This window comes from Ictalurus furcatus, chromosome 25 (assembly GCF_023375685.1).
Source record: "Ictalurus furcatus strain D&B chromosome 25, Billie_1.0, whole genome shotgun sequence".
Taxonomy (NCBI): Eukaryota; Metazoa; Chordata; class Actinopteri; order Siluriformes; family Ictaluridae; genus Ictalurus; species Ictalurus furcatus.
This window is the reverse complement of record NC_071279.1, coordinates 15,192,655-15,210,077: the sequence shown is the minus strand read 5'-3', so window position 1 is coordinate 15,210,077 and position 17,423 is coordinate 15,192,655. Positions and strand designations below refer to the sequence as shown.

Genomic DNA, 17,423 nt, shown 5'->3' with positions numbered 1-17,423 from the left:
ACTTCTTGTGTGTTTTTTTTTTTACCATTCAAACCCTAAGATTCAAGAGACTCCTCAAATGTAAATGTTAAACGTCTTTGTTAAATAATAGCACGATTTTAAATACAAGTCCCTGTTGATTAGCCGTCGTACAGATACGATAACATTAGAACGAGTATTATAGATACTAAGTCTTCAGGGTATAGCTCAGATTTGATGCACGTGGCCGGCTTACAGAGCTAAAGGCTAATAAAACCTGTCAGAGATTGCTTCCGGAATAGCCAAAATATTGACATTTCTCGCTCCATTATTGTATATTAATGGCAGCCTGGGTTCAGTCGTTCTTTCTTTGTTTAAGGTAGTAAAACGTTTCCTGGCTGCCGATCCGACCGTCCTGCATCATCATCAAACTACAGTGCGGGAAATGAGGCTGTGCCGGTAAAGCCAAACATATCATCACTGTTTACATGAAACGGCACCGAACAATGTGTCATGAGGTTTAAACCTCGTTTCATACCCAAATAAAAGCAAACAGTCGTGTGTGCGTATATATACACGGATAGTCTGAAAGATGGACCAGAAATCTGATGGAGTATTTGTGTTGCGTTTTGCAAGTTTGACGACGGCCGTAATGAAATTCAGTCTGACGGGAAACAATGAAAGGTTCCTTCCTGGGTGTTTCTGTGTGTGTAGGCACAGGGGAGGAGGCTGGAAGTTGTGTTGTACTGAAATTGATTGCTTAATCACAGAGCACAGCCTCTCTAGGCACTAATTACATTATGGTGCTGTTCAGTGGAAGGGCTGCGTGCAGACTGCAGGCTTCAGAGATCGCATTGGCGTAATCGAGTAACACCGGCTCGCCTGTTGCTGCTTTTCTTCCCTAATCTCATTTGCACCAGTATGAATGATCTTTCAGGGGGCAGAGAGAGGCTGATACGATGAGGACGATATACTCGTCTGATGTTTTCTGACTTTTCTTGTACTTCTAATTGTCCGGTTGAGATTTGCTCGGTACTCGGGGGCCAATATTATTACAGTAAGCGAGTGTATCATGTTGATATCGTGGTGAATTGAGTCACAACACATTTCTGAGATGGATTTCTCAGGTATCGTGAGTAGTTTTATTACTTGTTGTAACAGGTAGCTGTTTGAACACTAGGTGGAGGAGGTATTATGTTCTCGGGATGGACATGCATGCATCCATCCAACTGAGATTGTCGTTAGAGCAATACCTCAAGCACAAGCGGTTACATGTTTGTAGGATTTATATGGAGTTATCAATGAACCGATTCGATTTTGGAATCGATCCAAAAAGGGTCAAGGTCATTCATCTGATAGTTATGCTTCAGTATTTTTCTTCCAGTTTGAAGTAGGGATGGGTACGAGTACTTGATTACTCAACACAGATTTTTAAAAAAATGCATTTAAATGTGCTGTTGTCTACCAAAGAAAGACGTATAGTCATTGATGTGGTGATGGTAAATGAGACCTTTTAGCTGTACTCGTGTTCGACGCACGTGAATCGAAGAGGGCTTTGGCCGAATGTGCGTCGTGATGACGTCACGTGACGCGTCTCGGCCCAAACCCGCGGTCGTTTAGAAAAACCGCATGCTCTTCCGAATATTACGGCGATTGTCTGATTTTGCATTCATTTCTGCGATCGCAACATCCTAGAGGGACTGTAACTAGATGTTTTAACGTTATAACTAGATGTTTTACACAACATAGAGCGTAGCACATTTTGTATCAGTCAACCCAATTTGTAGGCGAACAAAAATATTGGAACATGTGACTGAAAGTTGTTTCTTGTTACCCAGGTGTGTCCTGTTTGATTGATTGTGCAAACAGTAAATAGCTCTGAACATCTACTCTTGGTTTTAGCCTTCAGTTTCACCCGTGACGACTGCATTTGTTGTTAATAAAGATAAGCCAACATGAAGATCAGAGAGCTGTCTATGGGAGAGAAGAGAGCCATTTTGAAGCTGAGAAAAGAGGGAAAATCAGCATTGCACAAACATCGGGTATATCCGTATCTCATATCCATCTTTCGATCTCAAACCCAAATGAATTGACCTTGCTGTTCCAACATTTCTAGGGGACCGCATATGAAAACAATATACTTTGGGGTTGTGCCGTATCACAGCACCGGGGTGTGGATTGATTGCCACACACAGACAGTAATCTCCATAGTCACAGTTCAGGTTCTGTAAAAGACAAAATCCTACAAAGAGGTAAAGACGCTCACTTCAGGAGGTGTAATGTAATCAATCCTGAGTGGACCTGTGAAGTGGTTGAGCACTTCATTGTTTCCCCTCTTTTTTTTTTCTTTTTTTTTTTGATGTTCTAAGGAAGGTGATAACAAGGACACGCTGACTTTACAATCTTGATTGCTTGCTTAGAGGCTGAGCGAGTGCAGCTCTGTCGAGTGTGACTGGCCTTAAAACATGCTGAACATGCAAACTGACGAGATAGCGAAGACCGGCTCGGGCTCGATTAAACGGATGTAATGGTTGACGCGTTAATGATTGCACTCTTACTGGGGACGGACGGGAGGGAAATGTCCGCTTTACAAAATTGACCTGGCTGAATGGGAATGTCAGAGAGATATAATGGAGAGAACGTCAGGCGCTTGTCATTCTCCCACAATACAAAGTGTAGCATCACTTTCAATTAAAAACAAACCAAATTATTTCTAATGACAAATTGTTCCCTAAGTGCTTTCTGTACGCACTTGTATCACCGCTGTGTAGCGTCGGACGTGTTGAAAGTTTTTGTGTTTTGTAAGCGTGTAGAAACCACATGTTGTGTTGACCATGATGATATTTGTTTGGCTAACCTTTAGCATAATAACACAACAGGAACAGTTTATTCTAAGATAAGAAATATATTGTCACTACATGATGCAGAAATACTAGTTCATGCATTCGTCACCTCTAGATTAGATTACTGTAATGCCTTACTGTCTGGATGTTCCAGTAGGAATATAAACAAACTCCAGTTAGTCCAGAATGCAGCTGCTAGAGTCCTAACTAGAACTAGAAGATACGACCATATCACACCAATATTATCAATACTGCATTGGCTCCCAGTAAAATCCCGCATTAACTATAACATACTTTTATTAGCCTATAAAGCACTAAACGGTCTCGCGCCACAATATCTAAGCAACCTTTTGGTTTTCTATGATCCGCCACGCCTACTTAGATCAAAAGATGCAGGCTATTTGACGGTACCTCGAATAGTGAAGGCTACAGCAGGGGGGAGAGCTTTCGCTTATAGAGCCCCACTGTTATGGAACAGCCTTCCTATTAGTGTTCGGGACTCAGACACCGTCTCAGTGTTTAAGTCTAGGCTTAAAACGTATTTGTTTACTCAAGCCTACCCTGACTAGACTTTCTATTATACTAATTCCCAGTCCTAATAATCTTTTCTCTCCCTCTCTCCTTCTGCCGAGCCACACACGATTTTATGGAGATACTAGAGATCCAGATCCTTTCTGCCTCTGGATGGAGCTCAAATCTTCTCCAATTCCAGACTGCTGGGACTACGGCTGCTCCTAAGGCCATACAGACTTATATAAGTCAATAATGAACTTTTTCACATTATCTGTTGTTACCCAGATGAGGACGGGTTCCCTTCTGAGTCTGGTTCCTCTCAAGGTCTCTTCCTCTTAAAACATCTTAGGGAGTTTTTCCTCGCCACCGTCGCCACTCAGTGGCTTGCTCAGTTGGGATAAATTCGCAACTTTAATATCTGTATAGAGTGTTGATATTTCTGTAAAGCTGCTTTGAGACAATGTCTATTGTAAAAAGCGCTATACAAATAAAATTGAATTGAATTGAATTGAACAGTTCCATGCACCCACTTAATGATTATATAGTCGTGTTATCATTAACCGGATCTGCATCCTCAAGTGAAAGAGGAAAATTATAAGACTTGAGTGTATGATGCCAGTAATACAGTTAATCTGGTTTTGTTAGCGTTTATGAGTGTGTTATTATTATTATTATTATTATTGTAGTAATTTTTTTTAGGTGCTAGGTGCAGTGTTTCAGTGCTAGCTAACCGTGACTTCAAATCAGCTCAGGTGTCTCGGATATTCTCATAACTGGTTCCACAGGTTCCTTCTGCATGTTTGTGTGTATAAAAGCGAGAGTGCAGTCATGCTGTACTGTATGCCCGGGGCTTGCCTTGGGATACGAGCGCTCTGCTCAGCCACATTAGCTGAACCCAGGCTAATAACCCGAAATAATATTAGTATGACCGTGAAGTCTTTATCACTGATTGTTCTTGACGGTATTTTATGCTCAATATCAACTAGCGTGGTCTTTAGGGGCTCGAATGAAATGAAATATGAAAGTCTAACTTCAGAGATTGTGCTAGTAAATTAGATACGCTGAAGTCCTATTCAGTTTTCCAGACGTATGCTTGTTAATAATGATTTGCTTGGGAGTATCTATATCACAGAAATGGAAGGGTCTTCAGTGAACACGCCTTTGTGTCACCCCAAAAAATACATACATCTTATACATGCAGTCATGTGAAAAAGTAAGTACACCCCATGAAAATCGTTGGCTTTTTTTTGACCTATTTGGACAGGCAAACATTTGATCATCTTTGAAACAATGCCTATTAATAAAGTTGATATACTTGAACAAAACCACAAGGAAAAGTAGCCTTTTCAATGATTTATTCACCAGAAATATCAACAGATGTGGAAAAAGTAAGTACACCCTTGGCTTCAGAAGCTAGTATTGCCTAGTTGATATACTTGAACAAAACCACAAGGAAAATTAGCCTTTTCAATGATTTATTCACCAGAAATATCAATAGATGTGGAAAAAGTAAGTACACCCTTGGCTTCAGAAGCTAGTATTGCCCCCTTTAGCAGAAATAAATTCTTGTAGGCGTTTTGCATAATTGTCCTCCAGGCTTGCTGGAAATTTTGACCACTCTTCCATGCAATATTTTTTTCAGTTGTAAGATGTTTGAGGGTTTTCTTGCATGTTCTGCCAGTTTCAAATCCCGCCACAACATTTCAATGGGATTCAAATCTGGGCTTTGACTAGGCCGTTCCATAACCCTCCATTTCTTCTTTTTGAGCCATTCCTTGATGGATTTGCTAGTGTGCTTAAGATCATTATCCTGTCGAAAGGTCCACTTTCGGCTTAACTTTCAGACAGATGTCCTCACATTATCTTCAAGCACTCTTTGATATGATGCAGAATTCATAGTTGAATCAATGAGTGCAAGCTGTTCATTTAAATTGTGAAAATGACTACAAAATGTCAATGCGATGTGTCATTTGATAGTGTACCATCTTTATTAATTAATTGGCACTGTTTCAAAGAGGATCGAATGTTTGCTTGTCCAAATATGTCAAAAAAAGCCAACAATTTCCATGGAGCGTAAATTTTTTTCATATGACCGTACATCTTATTGTTAGGAGGTCACATGACCATAACTTATATGTTGGGTAAACTTGTGCTAGGAAGTCAGTCACTCATCTAAAATCCACTGAATCCACTGTCGGTGTTTCTAACAATCGTCCATATTTTATTATTCTGAATGTTAAAAAATTCAGCCTTCACTCCAACAACATTTTATATATATAAATATAAATATATATATGTACTCGTACAATATTCATACAGTGTGTCTGAAATCGGCCGTCGATACAGTACGTGCTGATCAGTATGTGTCTGTAGTATGAATACAATCCGGACATACTACATCCGCCATGTTGGCGTTGTCATGTGACTTACACTTAAAAAGAGCCGATAAGCCACTTTCCGCCATTCACGATTCGGACAGCTGTTCCATGCCAGGCCCGTTGCCTTATGGGATACCTTAGTGTCCAGTGGTTCCGTACTGCAGAACCTCGGTGGAAGCAGTAGGTCATCCAGGTGTTTCTCACCTACTTTTTTATGAATACTGAGAATTCGGACATACTACGCCTTTGACGTACTGATTTTCATTTACTGTATAGTCGGGTAGTAGGGATATTTGGACGCAGCTATAGTCTGGGATAGGACACCAAACTGTAGGCCCTTCTCCATGTTACCACAGATTATCACCACGAATTAAGTAAGATTATGACTATCTTGTGGTATCATGCGACATGAAGTACAGCCTGGAAATATGACTGTCATATGTATATCATCAGGAAAGTCAAAATATCGCAGATATCATTAAACATTATAACATTAAATCAGGTGCTTGTTAGAGCATTTAAATTGTCGCCACTGTTTGGGATGGCATGCTCTCTCCCCTGTCATTCAGTACGTTTACATGGACAACAATAATCCAATATTAACCCGTTTAAGAGAATACTCTGATTAAGAAACTACCATGTAAACAGCAATTTTTAATTACCTTAATCCGATTAAAGTAATACCCGAAGTAAACACAAATGGAATTAAGACGTGTGGAGTATTCCTGTTTTAGTCACATTATCGACGTGCGTTACAGACATGTACACACCTTAATCACAATAATAACTAATAATATAACTAATAACACACTAATAGTTTTCACCGCATTTTGCGACGGGACACGAACACACACGGCAGCGCTCAACCGTTTGACGGCAAACGAGAGAGCACGGCTGCATCCAAAACCACGTACTTACCTTCTTAATACACGTATTTCAGCTACTATATAGTAAGTAAGTACGCGGTTTGGGACGCAGCCCACGGCTTCAAGCAGTCGTCTATTTGCACATACAGCATGACAAATAATTAACTGCACTTAAAGCGTTCGTAAAATTAAAAATGAAACACCCAAAACTGTATACGGTACCATAACGAAGACGAACTGTATGTTATTACGTGAAATTCTGGAGGGAACGTCGGACGACGTGACGTGGGGACGTAATGACGTGTGCCGTTAATCGATCTATGTTCTATAACATGTAAAACCTGAACATGAAAGGAGTATTCTAAAAGCGACTCATGTAAACACCTTAATCAGAATATTGCCTTATTCAGAATAAGGTCCATAATTAGATTACTGCTGTCCATGTAAACGTAGTCAATCACAGTGACACTAGCCAGTCTTTTGTGGCGTTATTGAGCTGATGTATTCGTACGACGGCAGATCACGCTTTCCTCCGAGTGTGTTACTCTGCCCTGGGATGCAGCAAAAGCAGAAATTTGAAAAGATGCATAAAAGTTGGCTGGCTTTCTGGCAGTTTGTTAGCAAATCTTTATATTGTGATGCATACTGTGTGCATAAAAAAGTATCATACCTCACATCGTCCCCCCCTTTTTGAAAACTTCCCTGGAGTTAGACATCGACTCCTTCACCTCCGTCTTTGTAACCGAACTCCTCGTCCTTGGTCAGCTGGCGTCATCATGCATCAGCAGGGATAGAGAAATTAAGCCATGTTTCCCACTGAGGGAAAGCAAAGAGGTCCAGCTGCCCTTGGCTCACACCAGCAGAACCATCTGCCCTTGTACTAATGACACCTTAGATAGTTGAGCCAGTGGATGTTGGAGTCTCACGTTATATTTTATCATGACTAATTTTAGTTATGTATATACAAGAAGGATCTGTTGGATCAAACTCTTAACCGTATCACTGTTCTGTTTTAACCACATAACAATTCCTTCAAGCGTATGCATGGCATTTCCAGCCTGCTGGAGTTAACAAGGCGACGTGGTTGTGAGTCCACTCTGGGGGTATGCGTTTTGCTTTATGTGCTAAATTGCAGGTCTGTGCTGCTACACATTCACACGAATCTCGTTCCAGTAGTTTAACGAGCTTCACTCATCATTTTACCAGAAATGAACACAAGCCTACGTGCGTGGTATTTTTTTCTCGGAAGCTTTATCATTTTGTTTTTCCCAGCATACTTTATATCACACATGACATTTCTGAATGTTTATTAGGAAATCTGATGATCACTGTTTGTTGATATCCAACACTACTAACAGTAAAAAAAATAATAATAAAAATACAACTTGATGATGATAATATGGAATATTAATAAAAGACAGCGAAGCTTTCAGTGCTTAGTAGCTTCAGGACAAACCTGGGGGTATAAACTGTCGCAGGGATGGTAGATTTATTATTGCTGGTTGTTTTTTCTACTAATAATGGCTGTAAGGTCATTATTGCTCAGATCTCTGACACTATCGATTGGCCAAGACGGCAAAAAAAATTGTTTTGTAAGTTGATTATTCGTGTGAATTAATCGACACGTTGGTTGAAACGTAGCTTATAAATGACGACGGGTGTAACATGTACCACTTGGCTTAGATTTCACTTATCAAGCAGGAGATTTTGGATAGTTTCGCTTTTAATACTCATGCATTATCACAGCTGGGATAAAATATGGTCTGCACTTATATAGCGCTTTTATCCAAAGCTGTGTCTCATTCACCCATTCACACACACACCAATGGTAGCAGAAGGCGCTAACTTGCCATCGGGAGCAACCTTGGGGTTCAGTGTCTTGCCCAAGGACACTTCGGCATGTGGAGTCACGTGGACCGGGAATCGAACCGCCAACCCTACGATTAGTGGACAACCCGCTCTACCACCTGAGCCACAGCTGACATAAGCTGCTTTAAATAATTCCACCTCCGCGTTGCATCAGGTTTCATCGCGCCACTTCTTTGTTGATTATTTTCCTATAACAGCATGCCCTCAAGCGTTTCATTCCTTACTAAGCAGTGTTAGGCTGCCTGTGTGCATAGTGTTACGTGACGCAAGTAGTAACCGCGCTGCTGCTGCCCCACTGAAAACCCCCCACTATGGATTTACTGAATTCATACGTGTCCATCATATCATCATGTGAACATTAACACAATTAGTTTTCGTACTTCCAACATGACTTGATCATGTATTTTCAAAGCCCTGAATAAATTCGACCACCAAACTCGCACCTGAGCGGAGAACCAAACCCCACGACGCTGGTATTTTACAACAGCTACATTACTGCTGCGCTATTCTACCGCACATGTTTTAATTTCATTTTATAGTTATAGTTAGGAGAGCATGAGTGCGTGAATAAAGGCCTGTGCGGTTTTACATTATAGCATGTTTAAACAACGTGGTTCAGTAAACATGTCAAATATAAAAATCCATGCTGATTCTTGTTACAGTCATGTCGACGAGCCATTGCAGCTCCACTTGCTAGTGACTGAATATGAACGTGAGAGCGTCAGTAAAAACGTAATGCTAAAATTCCGACCATGGGGGTGTTAAATCTTTTACCGCTGAGTGCAGGGTCAGCCATTATACAGCGCCCCTGGAGCAGAGAGGGTTAAGGGCCTTGCTCAAGGGCCCAACAGTGGCAGCTCAGCAGTGCTGCGGTCTGAACCCCCGACCTTCCGATCAGTAACCCAGAGCCTTAACCACCCAGTCACCACTGTCCCGATATAAAGTGTACTACTGTGACTGTGCATCCTCCTGGGAAGTTCGCGTTTACGAGATGGGAAATAGCGATTACGGCGCCAGGTGCGTTCAAGTCACTTTGGTCGGAGTGAGATGGCAGAGTACCTTCTCTGTGCATCAGGTGGTTTTTTTTTATGCTTTTAATTAATTTATGATGCCACTGTAAACTTTATCATTACATATTATATCGTAATTGTACAATACTATCGTATTTTGTGCATAAAATATGCTTATACCAAACACATAATAACTGAAATCAGCTTCTGGGCCGTGTAAACATTCAATTTCATCAAATTTACCATCGACGACGGACGTCGCATCCATTGTTTCCAGCATGTTTTCTTACTGACACGCCCCCAACTCGGAAACTCTGAGCTCAAAGCAAATCCCTAGTAAGTATGACTTTGTGTTGGCGATCTTGTGCGACGTGATCTCTCCGACATGACTTGAACACATCATGAGACCCTACGAAAGAAATACTCTCTCATCACCAAACACAGATAAGTCAAAGTTCTGAAACTGAAATGTGAGATGTTCCCAGGTCACCGAGAAGGCACCTGATACCTCATCGAACCAGTCTTAAAGTATTAGACAGGTTCAAGAAGCTAATTTTTCTTACAGGACTTTGCCTCTCAGTAGGCGTTATGTTTAGCGGTGTTGTAAGAAGTGGACCTTAAGTGGACCTACATGTAGGATCTTATCATGTTGAGCTGAACTGGGATTCTTATGAGTGCAGAGAATTTTTTTTTGTTGAATTTGATTACCAAGTCATTATTCAATTTGAATAGTAATAATTTATATACAGGAGCATCCAAAGGTCTATATGCTGGATAATGACTGTTTTGATTTCAGCATAGAAAAACAAATGGAGTTATATATATATATATATATATATATATATATATATATATATATATTTTAGCGATATAATAAAATAAACAAGCGGTAGAATACTAATCATGAGAGAGGTTCTTTTATAAGACATCAGTCCATTAAGTTTACCTGTTTACAGCAGACTGTACAGTTGTGCTTATAAGTTTACACACCCCTTACAGAATCAAAATAAATAAGAGGTATAAAAAAAACTTGCATTTTGTTGTGTATTTAGTTCTGCCCTGAATTAGCTATTTCACATAACAGATGTTTACATATAGTCCACAAGTCACAATAGTAACTGAATTTACACAAATGAACCAGTTCAAAAGTTTACACACGCTTGCTTCTTAATACTGTGTGTTGTTATCAACTGTGTTTATGTTTTGCGATAGTTGTTCAGAAGTCCCTTGTTTGTCCTGAGCAGTTAAACTGCCTTCTGTTCTTCAGGAAAATCTTCCAGGTCCTGCACATTCTTTGTTTTTTTGGCTATATGATGCTGAGATCCATCTTTTTACACTGAGGACGACTGAGGGACTCGTACACAACTATTACAAAAGGTGCAAACATTCACTGATGCTCAAGAAGGCAACACAATACATTAAGAGCCAGGGGGTGTAAACTTTTGAACAGGATGATCTTTGTAAATTGATTTGTTTAAAGCTCACTTTTTTTTTTCATTTAGTACTGCCCTTCAGAAGCTACATAAGATGTTTACATTTTTTCCCAGAAGACAAAATAATAACAATTTACAAAGATCATCCTGTTCAAAAGTTTGCACCCCCCTGATTCTTAGTGTATCGTGTTGCCTTCTTGAGCATCAGTGAATGTTTGCAGCTTTTGTAATACAGTAGTTGTGTGAATGTGAATGTGAAGCAACATTCACAGCTTGGAACCTTCTCTGATTTGAAGTAGGTGAAAGAGGCAGAGCAAAGCTGAAGAAATAAAAACCGAGCCAGGCTGAAATACTTGCTTTTTTTAAGTCTAAAATGACACCGACATAAATAATAAAAGTAAGAATAAGAAAGACAGCAATGTTATAGATGATGGTCAAATATTTAATGACCAACTGAGTTTCAGGTATTCATCGCCTTATAAAAGTTATTACACCACAGCATTGTTGAATTCTTGAATCTGAATTTGAGGTCATATCCTCAACAGATTGGAAATAGCAACACATCATTTATTATTTAGTTATAATCATACCAGCAAGTTTGCCTCTTACAATACGGTTAAACTTTGTTTTACCATCGTTAGTCATCTCGGCTTACAGATCCCTCACAAGCATTCACTCATGTACATTGCGCTTGTGTTTGCATGGACTACACCGAACGTTTCCGTTCCCCAAACTTCGGACGTTTTGTGTTGTTTGCGAATTAAGCTACGTTGCAGATTTTCCTTAATGTAAATAAATATCCAGCCATCCGTCCGTTTTCCATACCACTTATCCTACACAGGGTCGCATCCCAGGAGCCTATCCCAGGAGACTCGGGGCACAAGGCGGGGTACATCCTGGACAAGATGCCAACCCATCACAGGGCACGAGCACACACACATTCACGCTATGGACAGTTTAGAGATGCCAGTCAACCTACAATGCATGTCTTTGGAGTCTGGGTGGAAACCGGAGTACCCGGAGGAAACACTTGAAGCACAACGAGAACATGCAAACTCCGTGCAGCAGGCCGGGGGCGGGAATCGAACCCCCAAACCCGGAGGTGTGAGGCAAACGTGTTGACCTCTATTTTGAATTGTGATTGAGTGTACTAGTAATTCACAGTTAGCACTGGGTCAGGGGTGTGTGGTCAGAATTGGCTGTAAATTTGTACTCCAACATCATCACAAGAGCAGCAAAGAGTGTGAGAGGGTTAACGGACTAAACAGGGGTGTGAGAATGTAAAGGAGTCTGATATTATTATTATTATTATTATTATTATTATTATTATAGAATAGAGAATGTTATAAGAGATCCAGCACTGATGGAGTTTCGCTTTTAGAAGTTACTGAGTGACAGTCAGCAATTTTGGAATAAATTAGTTTCATGGAATTTGTATCGTTATCCAGCACGGTGATAAGTGGTAGAAGATGGATGGATGGATGGATCTAGCCTAGTTGTGAAGTTGTTCCAGAGCTAGCTAAAGACCTCATGATAACCAGCAATGAATAATGGAAAATATTTCTTTATAATATATGTGTAAGGGATAATCTTGTATATGTGTAGGTTTGCGTTACACGGTTGCAAAGCACGACGTGGAGTACTGTAGAAGATTTATAAATTGTGGCAGTTATTTGATTACGGTTGAAATGATCAGAAATGTGTCTCAGAGATACCAGGTAAACCAAAACTGGTCATCTGAACTGTTCCTCAGGGAATGTTTGGTATCATTTTTATCCGTACTTCATGGTGAATGATGTGGTGAAATCATAAATATTAAAAAGGTTTAGGAAACAAAATTTTCAATATATGTTGCAATATGTGCTCTTTCTTCACACACACACACACAAGCGCACACACGCCGGCACCCCTGGTTTGCATGGGGGACGTTTTTCCTTTGATCCCACCAACCCATTCTCAGGAATTTTATCAGCACACAGTTCTACAGGATGAGCTAATTAGCTTTGAGTCTATCCTGCCATAAAACAATCCTGTTTGGTATTTTGGTCATTATACATTACAAAGAGGCTCAGGGGTATAAGAGGATTGAATACAGGGGGCTGGTAACATCAAGGAAGGGCCTTTTGCCATTAATGCTTTAACATCAGCGGTTCTTCTCTAAGAAAGTATGTTGCGTTAAAAGTGCATGACTGTATTTCCATGCTTGTTGGAAATAGTTTCCTAAGCTAAAGTTGCCTTATGTTAGACATGTTAAAATCGACCTGACAAGTAAATAAGAAAGGCCTAGACTTTATCAACCTCTGAGCTAACAAAAATAATTGTTTATTATAGGCTATATAAAGCCTCTCTTTATGCTGAAAGCTTAGCATGAAACTGTTTTAGACTAAACCTAATCAGAACACTGAGGCACTGAGCATACTTCCAGCACTAACTAGAAGATTATCTTTTGGAGTCAGATAATTAATTAAATGGAGTCGGACATCCATCCGTCCATCTTCTATACCACTTAGCCTTACTTCAGGGTCACTGGGAAACCTGGAGCCTATCCCAGGGAGCATCGGGCACAAGGCGGGGTACACCTTGGGCAGGGTGCCAATCCATCGCAGGGCGCAATCACATACACACTCACACACCCATTCATACACTACGGACACTTTGGACATGCCAATCAGCCTACCATGCATGTCTTTGGACTGGGGGAGGAAACCGGAGTACCCGGACTACATGCAAGCTCCGCACACACAGGGCCACGGTGGGAATCGAACCCCCGGTGTGAGGTGAACATGCTAACCACTAAGCCACCGTGCGCCCACTAAGAACGCGCCCACTAGCACGAAGAACGCGCTAACCACTAAGCCAGCCTTCAGCTGCACCTATTTCCGTCTTTGGTTATAGGAGAGCAGTGGGCTAAGTAATAAACCCTTAATATTTTAGCCCTGCAGAAGCACCTGACTCGAAGCGGAGTGCTTAAAATGGTGTAACGCACACCTAGGCGTGAATAATCCCACATATACTCTAGTCACTTGACAGCATTAACAAGTTAAATCTATCATTGATGTTTGCAGCGCAAAATTTGACTGAAAATGTAAAAATAACGGTTCATTTCCGTTAGCTATTTTACATACGGGTTGTTAGATGTAGAATTCCACCCTCTCTTAATCATACACAGAGATAAAGTAGTGCTATAAGATTCTAATAATGAAGCTGTAAGTTTGGGAATATGTTACTATGGTTACAGTTGTTTGTAGACAAGGCGTTAATTTAGAACGGTGATTAAACTGACCGGAACTACCTGCGGTATACACTGTGTTAACACACACACCTTCCAGCCAATCAGAATCAAGTATTCCGACAGACCATGGTATAAATATATAGGCTGTATATTTCACATTCTGCTCAGCTTGGTGAATGTGTATATTAATGAGCTAACCTGCTAACACTATCCATCATGTGTCATCTCGGGTTTTTTTTTCGTTTGAAGCAGAGCCAATGAGAGACGTTGCTCTTTCACTTGGTGCTCTGTAACTGTGACCGTTACACTATTATTTATTTTTTAAAATTCTCATAACACAATACTGAGGAAATGTAAACAGATAATTATATCCTGAGCGTTCCAAGTAATTGGCCCACATCCTAAACTGAATACTGGTGTATTAAATACTTTGTAAGTACACCATCGGTGTGATCATTACTATTTATGGTAGCGCTCATAATACAGTTTGGGAATCCGCATGGAGTTCTCTGTGAATGTGTATTTCTTGGCACTCGCAGGTATGTGATTAATCTGCGTGGTACAGAACAGTGCAACACAACCCACATTGTGAAATAATGTCTTGTAAGTAGCTTGTGGTCTAGTTTTTCTAATAGAGAAGGAGTAAAATTACAATAGCAGCTTTAGGGAAAATTACCTCCCTGGACGAACATCCCGTTTTCCTACGTGGAGCGATGTAAATGGCCTGCACTTATATAGCGCTTTTATCCAAAGCGCTTTACACTGTGTCTCACCTATTCACTCACACACCAATGGTAGCAGAGCTGCCATGCAAGGCGCTAACTTGCCATCGGGAGCAACCTGGGGTTCAGCGTCTTGCCCAATGACACTTCGGCATGTGGAGTCACGTGGGCTGGGAATCGAACCGCCAACCCTACGATTAGCGGACAACCCGCTCTACCACCTGAGCCACAGCCGCCCATATGCGCCTCGAGAACTTGAGGACGCGTCAGGAAGCTCTTCAGTTGCTCATTAGCTGAAGAAGCGACTCTGGAAAATCACAGAGTTGACTTTGTTTAAAGTTGAAGGGCTGTGTCGTGTTGTGAGGGTTTTCATCATGTTAGACATTTTGGAAACCAACAATGTCTTCCAAAGATCTCTGACAATTTTTACAGTGTGCGAGGTACAAACTACACTGTATGTGGACACCAGGCTATGACACTCATATGTGCTTGTTCAACATGCCATTCCAAAGGCACCGCATTAATATGGATTTAGTCCTCCTTTTGCTGTTATAATAATAACCTCTAGTCTTCTGGGAAGGCTTTCAGATGTTGGGCGAGGAGGCCTGGCGCACAGTCAGCGTTTCAGTTCTTCCCAAAAGGTGTTCAGTGGGGTTGAGGTCAGGGCTCTGTGCAGGACACTCGAGTTCTTCCACTACAACCTCGGCAAACCGTGTCTTCCTGGAGCTCGCTTTGTGGACATGGGCATGCTGGAAAAGGTTTGGGCTTCTTGGTTCCACTGAAAGTAAGTTGTAATCCTACAACATGCAAAGACGTTCCAACCAGTCATGTGCCTCCAACTCTGTGGTAAAGAACCATATATTGGAGTCATGGTCAGGCATCCACATAGTTTTGGCCATATAGTGTAGATATTCTGTGAAAGTTTTATGTTTGTGTGTATATCATTTAGCGGTACCACTTATAATTTCTATTAGTATGGCGAGATGGGAGACACCTCAAATGTACAGCAGTTTACTGAAGGGGAAATACTGAGTTCCTTCTGGTAGCAGTTACTTTCACTTCACACTGACTTTGACCACTTTGGGCAGTGGTGGCTCAATGGTTACGTCTCTGGGTTACTGAGCAGAAGGTCTTGGGTTCAAGTCCCAGCACCACCAAGCTGCTGCTTTTGGGCCCTTGAACAAGGCCCTTAACCCTCCCTGCTCCAGGGGCGCCGTATCATGGCTGACCCTGTGCTCTGACCCCGCTCTGACCTGGGATATGCGAAGAAAAGAATTTCACTGTGCTGTAATATATGTTTGACAAATAAAGGTGTCTTCTTCTTCTTCTTCTTCTTCTTTATCTAGGTGAACTTTGACCTGGGAGTTCACAAACTTCAGCTTTGTGAGCCAAGAGGGCAGGGCTTTGTTCTCTGGTTGGTAAAAGCACAGAGTAGAATGTGTTGTTTAGCATTTATGCTGTTAGCAAGGAGCTGTCATGTCCACTGACCTATGCTAGTGGTAAAACACTAGGATCTTCTTGTTAGCAAACTTCTGAAACTACAGAGATGGAACTGGAATGAGTTCATTGCAGAGATAGACCAGGACGGAGACAGAATGTTTTCCTTGTGCAGCTCCTTATTTTACCCCCCATTTGTTCTGATGTAAGTATACCGTATGAGAAGTCAAACAAGTGATTTCATCAAGTTTTGTAAGTAAAATCTAATAGGCAGATGGAAATCCAAGATACTTGCTGGAAGCCTCTGATTCCTGGGCATGAAACTGAAATCCGTTCCTCTGGTATGTAAGAAATCCAAATGGAATGCCCAGGGCTTTCGCTGCAGACTAGCAAAGGTCACTGTGCACCGAGCCAGACTCCTTCACATTAGACTTTATTCGGCTGTTAAATTTAGTCAGAGCAGGTTCCCTCAGGTGCTTTTCTACACATTTGTATACCCATGAACCACTTCAGTCCCAGATGGGGATTTTGAACTGAAACGTCGGTCTTTGACTCGGTGTCCCACTGTGTCTGTACTGTGTCTACTACATTTGCATTTAATCGTTTAGCAGACGCTCTTGTACTAGACTATAACAGACTGTGCACTCACGTGTTCTCCATGTCAGACTACACAATGAAAATCCTCCATTACCCATTCACGAAAATGACGACATTCTGCTCACACCATCAATTCAGTTTGAAATATTCTGTATCCAATATGTCTCCAGTCAAAATATATACAGCATACTGCGGTTACTCTTAACAATACAAGGTGCGTTAGTGTTACAAATGTCCTGTTGTGGTTTGTTCAGTAGTGTCCAGATGTATGTTTTAGTCCGTACAGGATTTCACTGAGGGTTTGTTTTTTTTGTGATCGTTGTGGCCAAAAATGCTCGATTTTGCTGCGGCTTTTTAAAAAATATTTGAGTTGTTTGTGCTTTTTTTGTGGAAAGCTACTTGAATTGGCGAAATCGCAAGTGCAAAAAGTCTTCCGTAGTGATGTTTGTTGGTAAACGAGACCTTTTAGCTGTGCTAACGTTCGACACACTTGAATCAAAGGGGGCTTTGGCTGAATGCACGTTGTGATGACGTCACGTGACGCGTCTTGCCCAAATCTACAGGA

At 41.1% G+C, this 17,423-nt stretch overlaps 1 protein-coding gene across 5 annotated transcripts in view; it reads left to right on the top strand.

Annotated features, from left to right (window-relative positions):
• The window catches only part of rnf217 (ring finger protein 217), a 31,756-nt gene that overhangs the window by 2,504 nt on the left and 11,829 nt on the right, over positions 1–17,423 (top strand). The gene's annotated exons all lie outside the window — the stretch shown is intronic.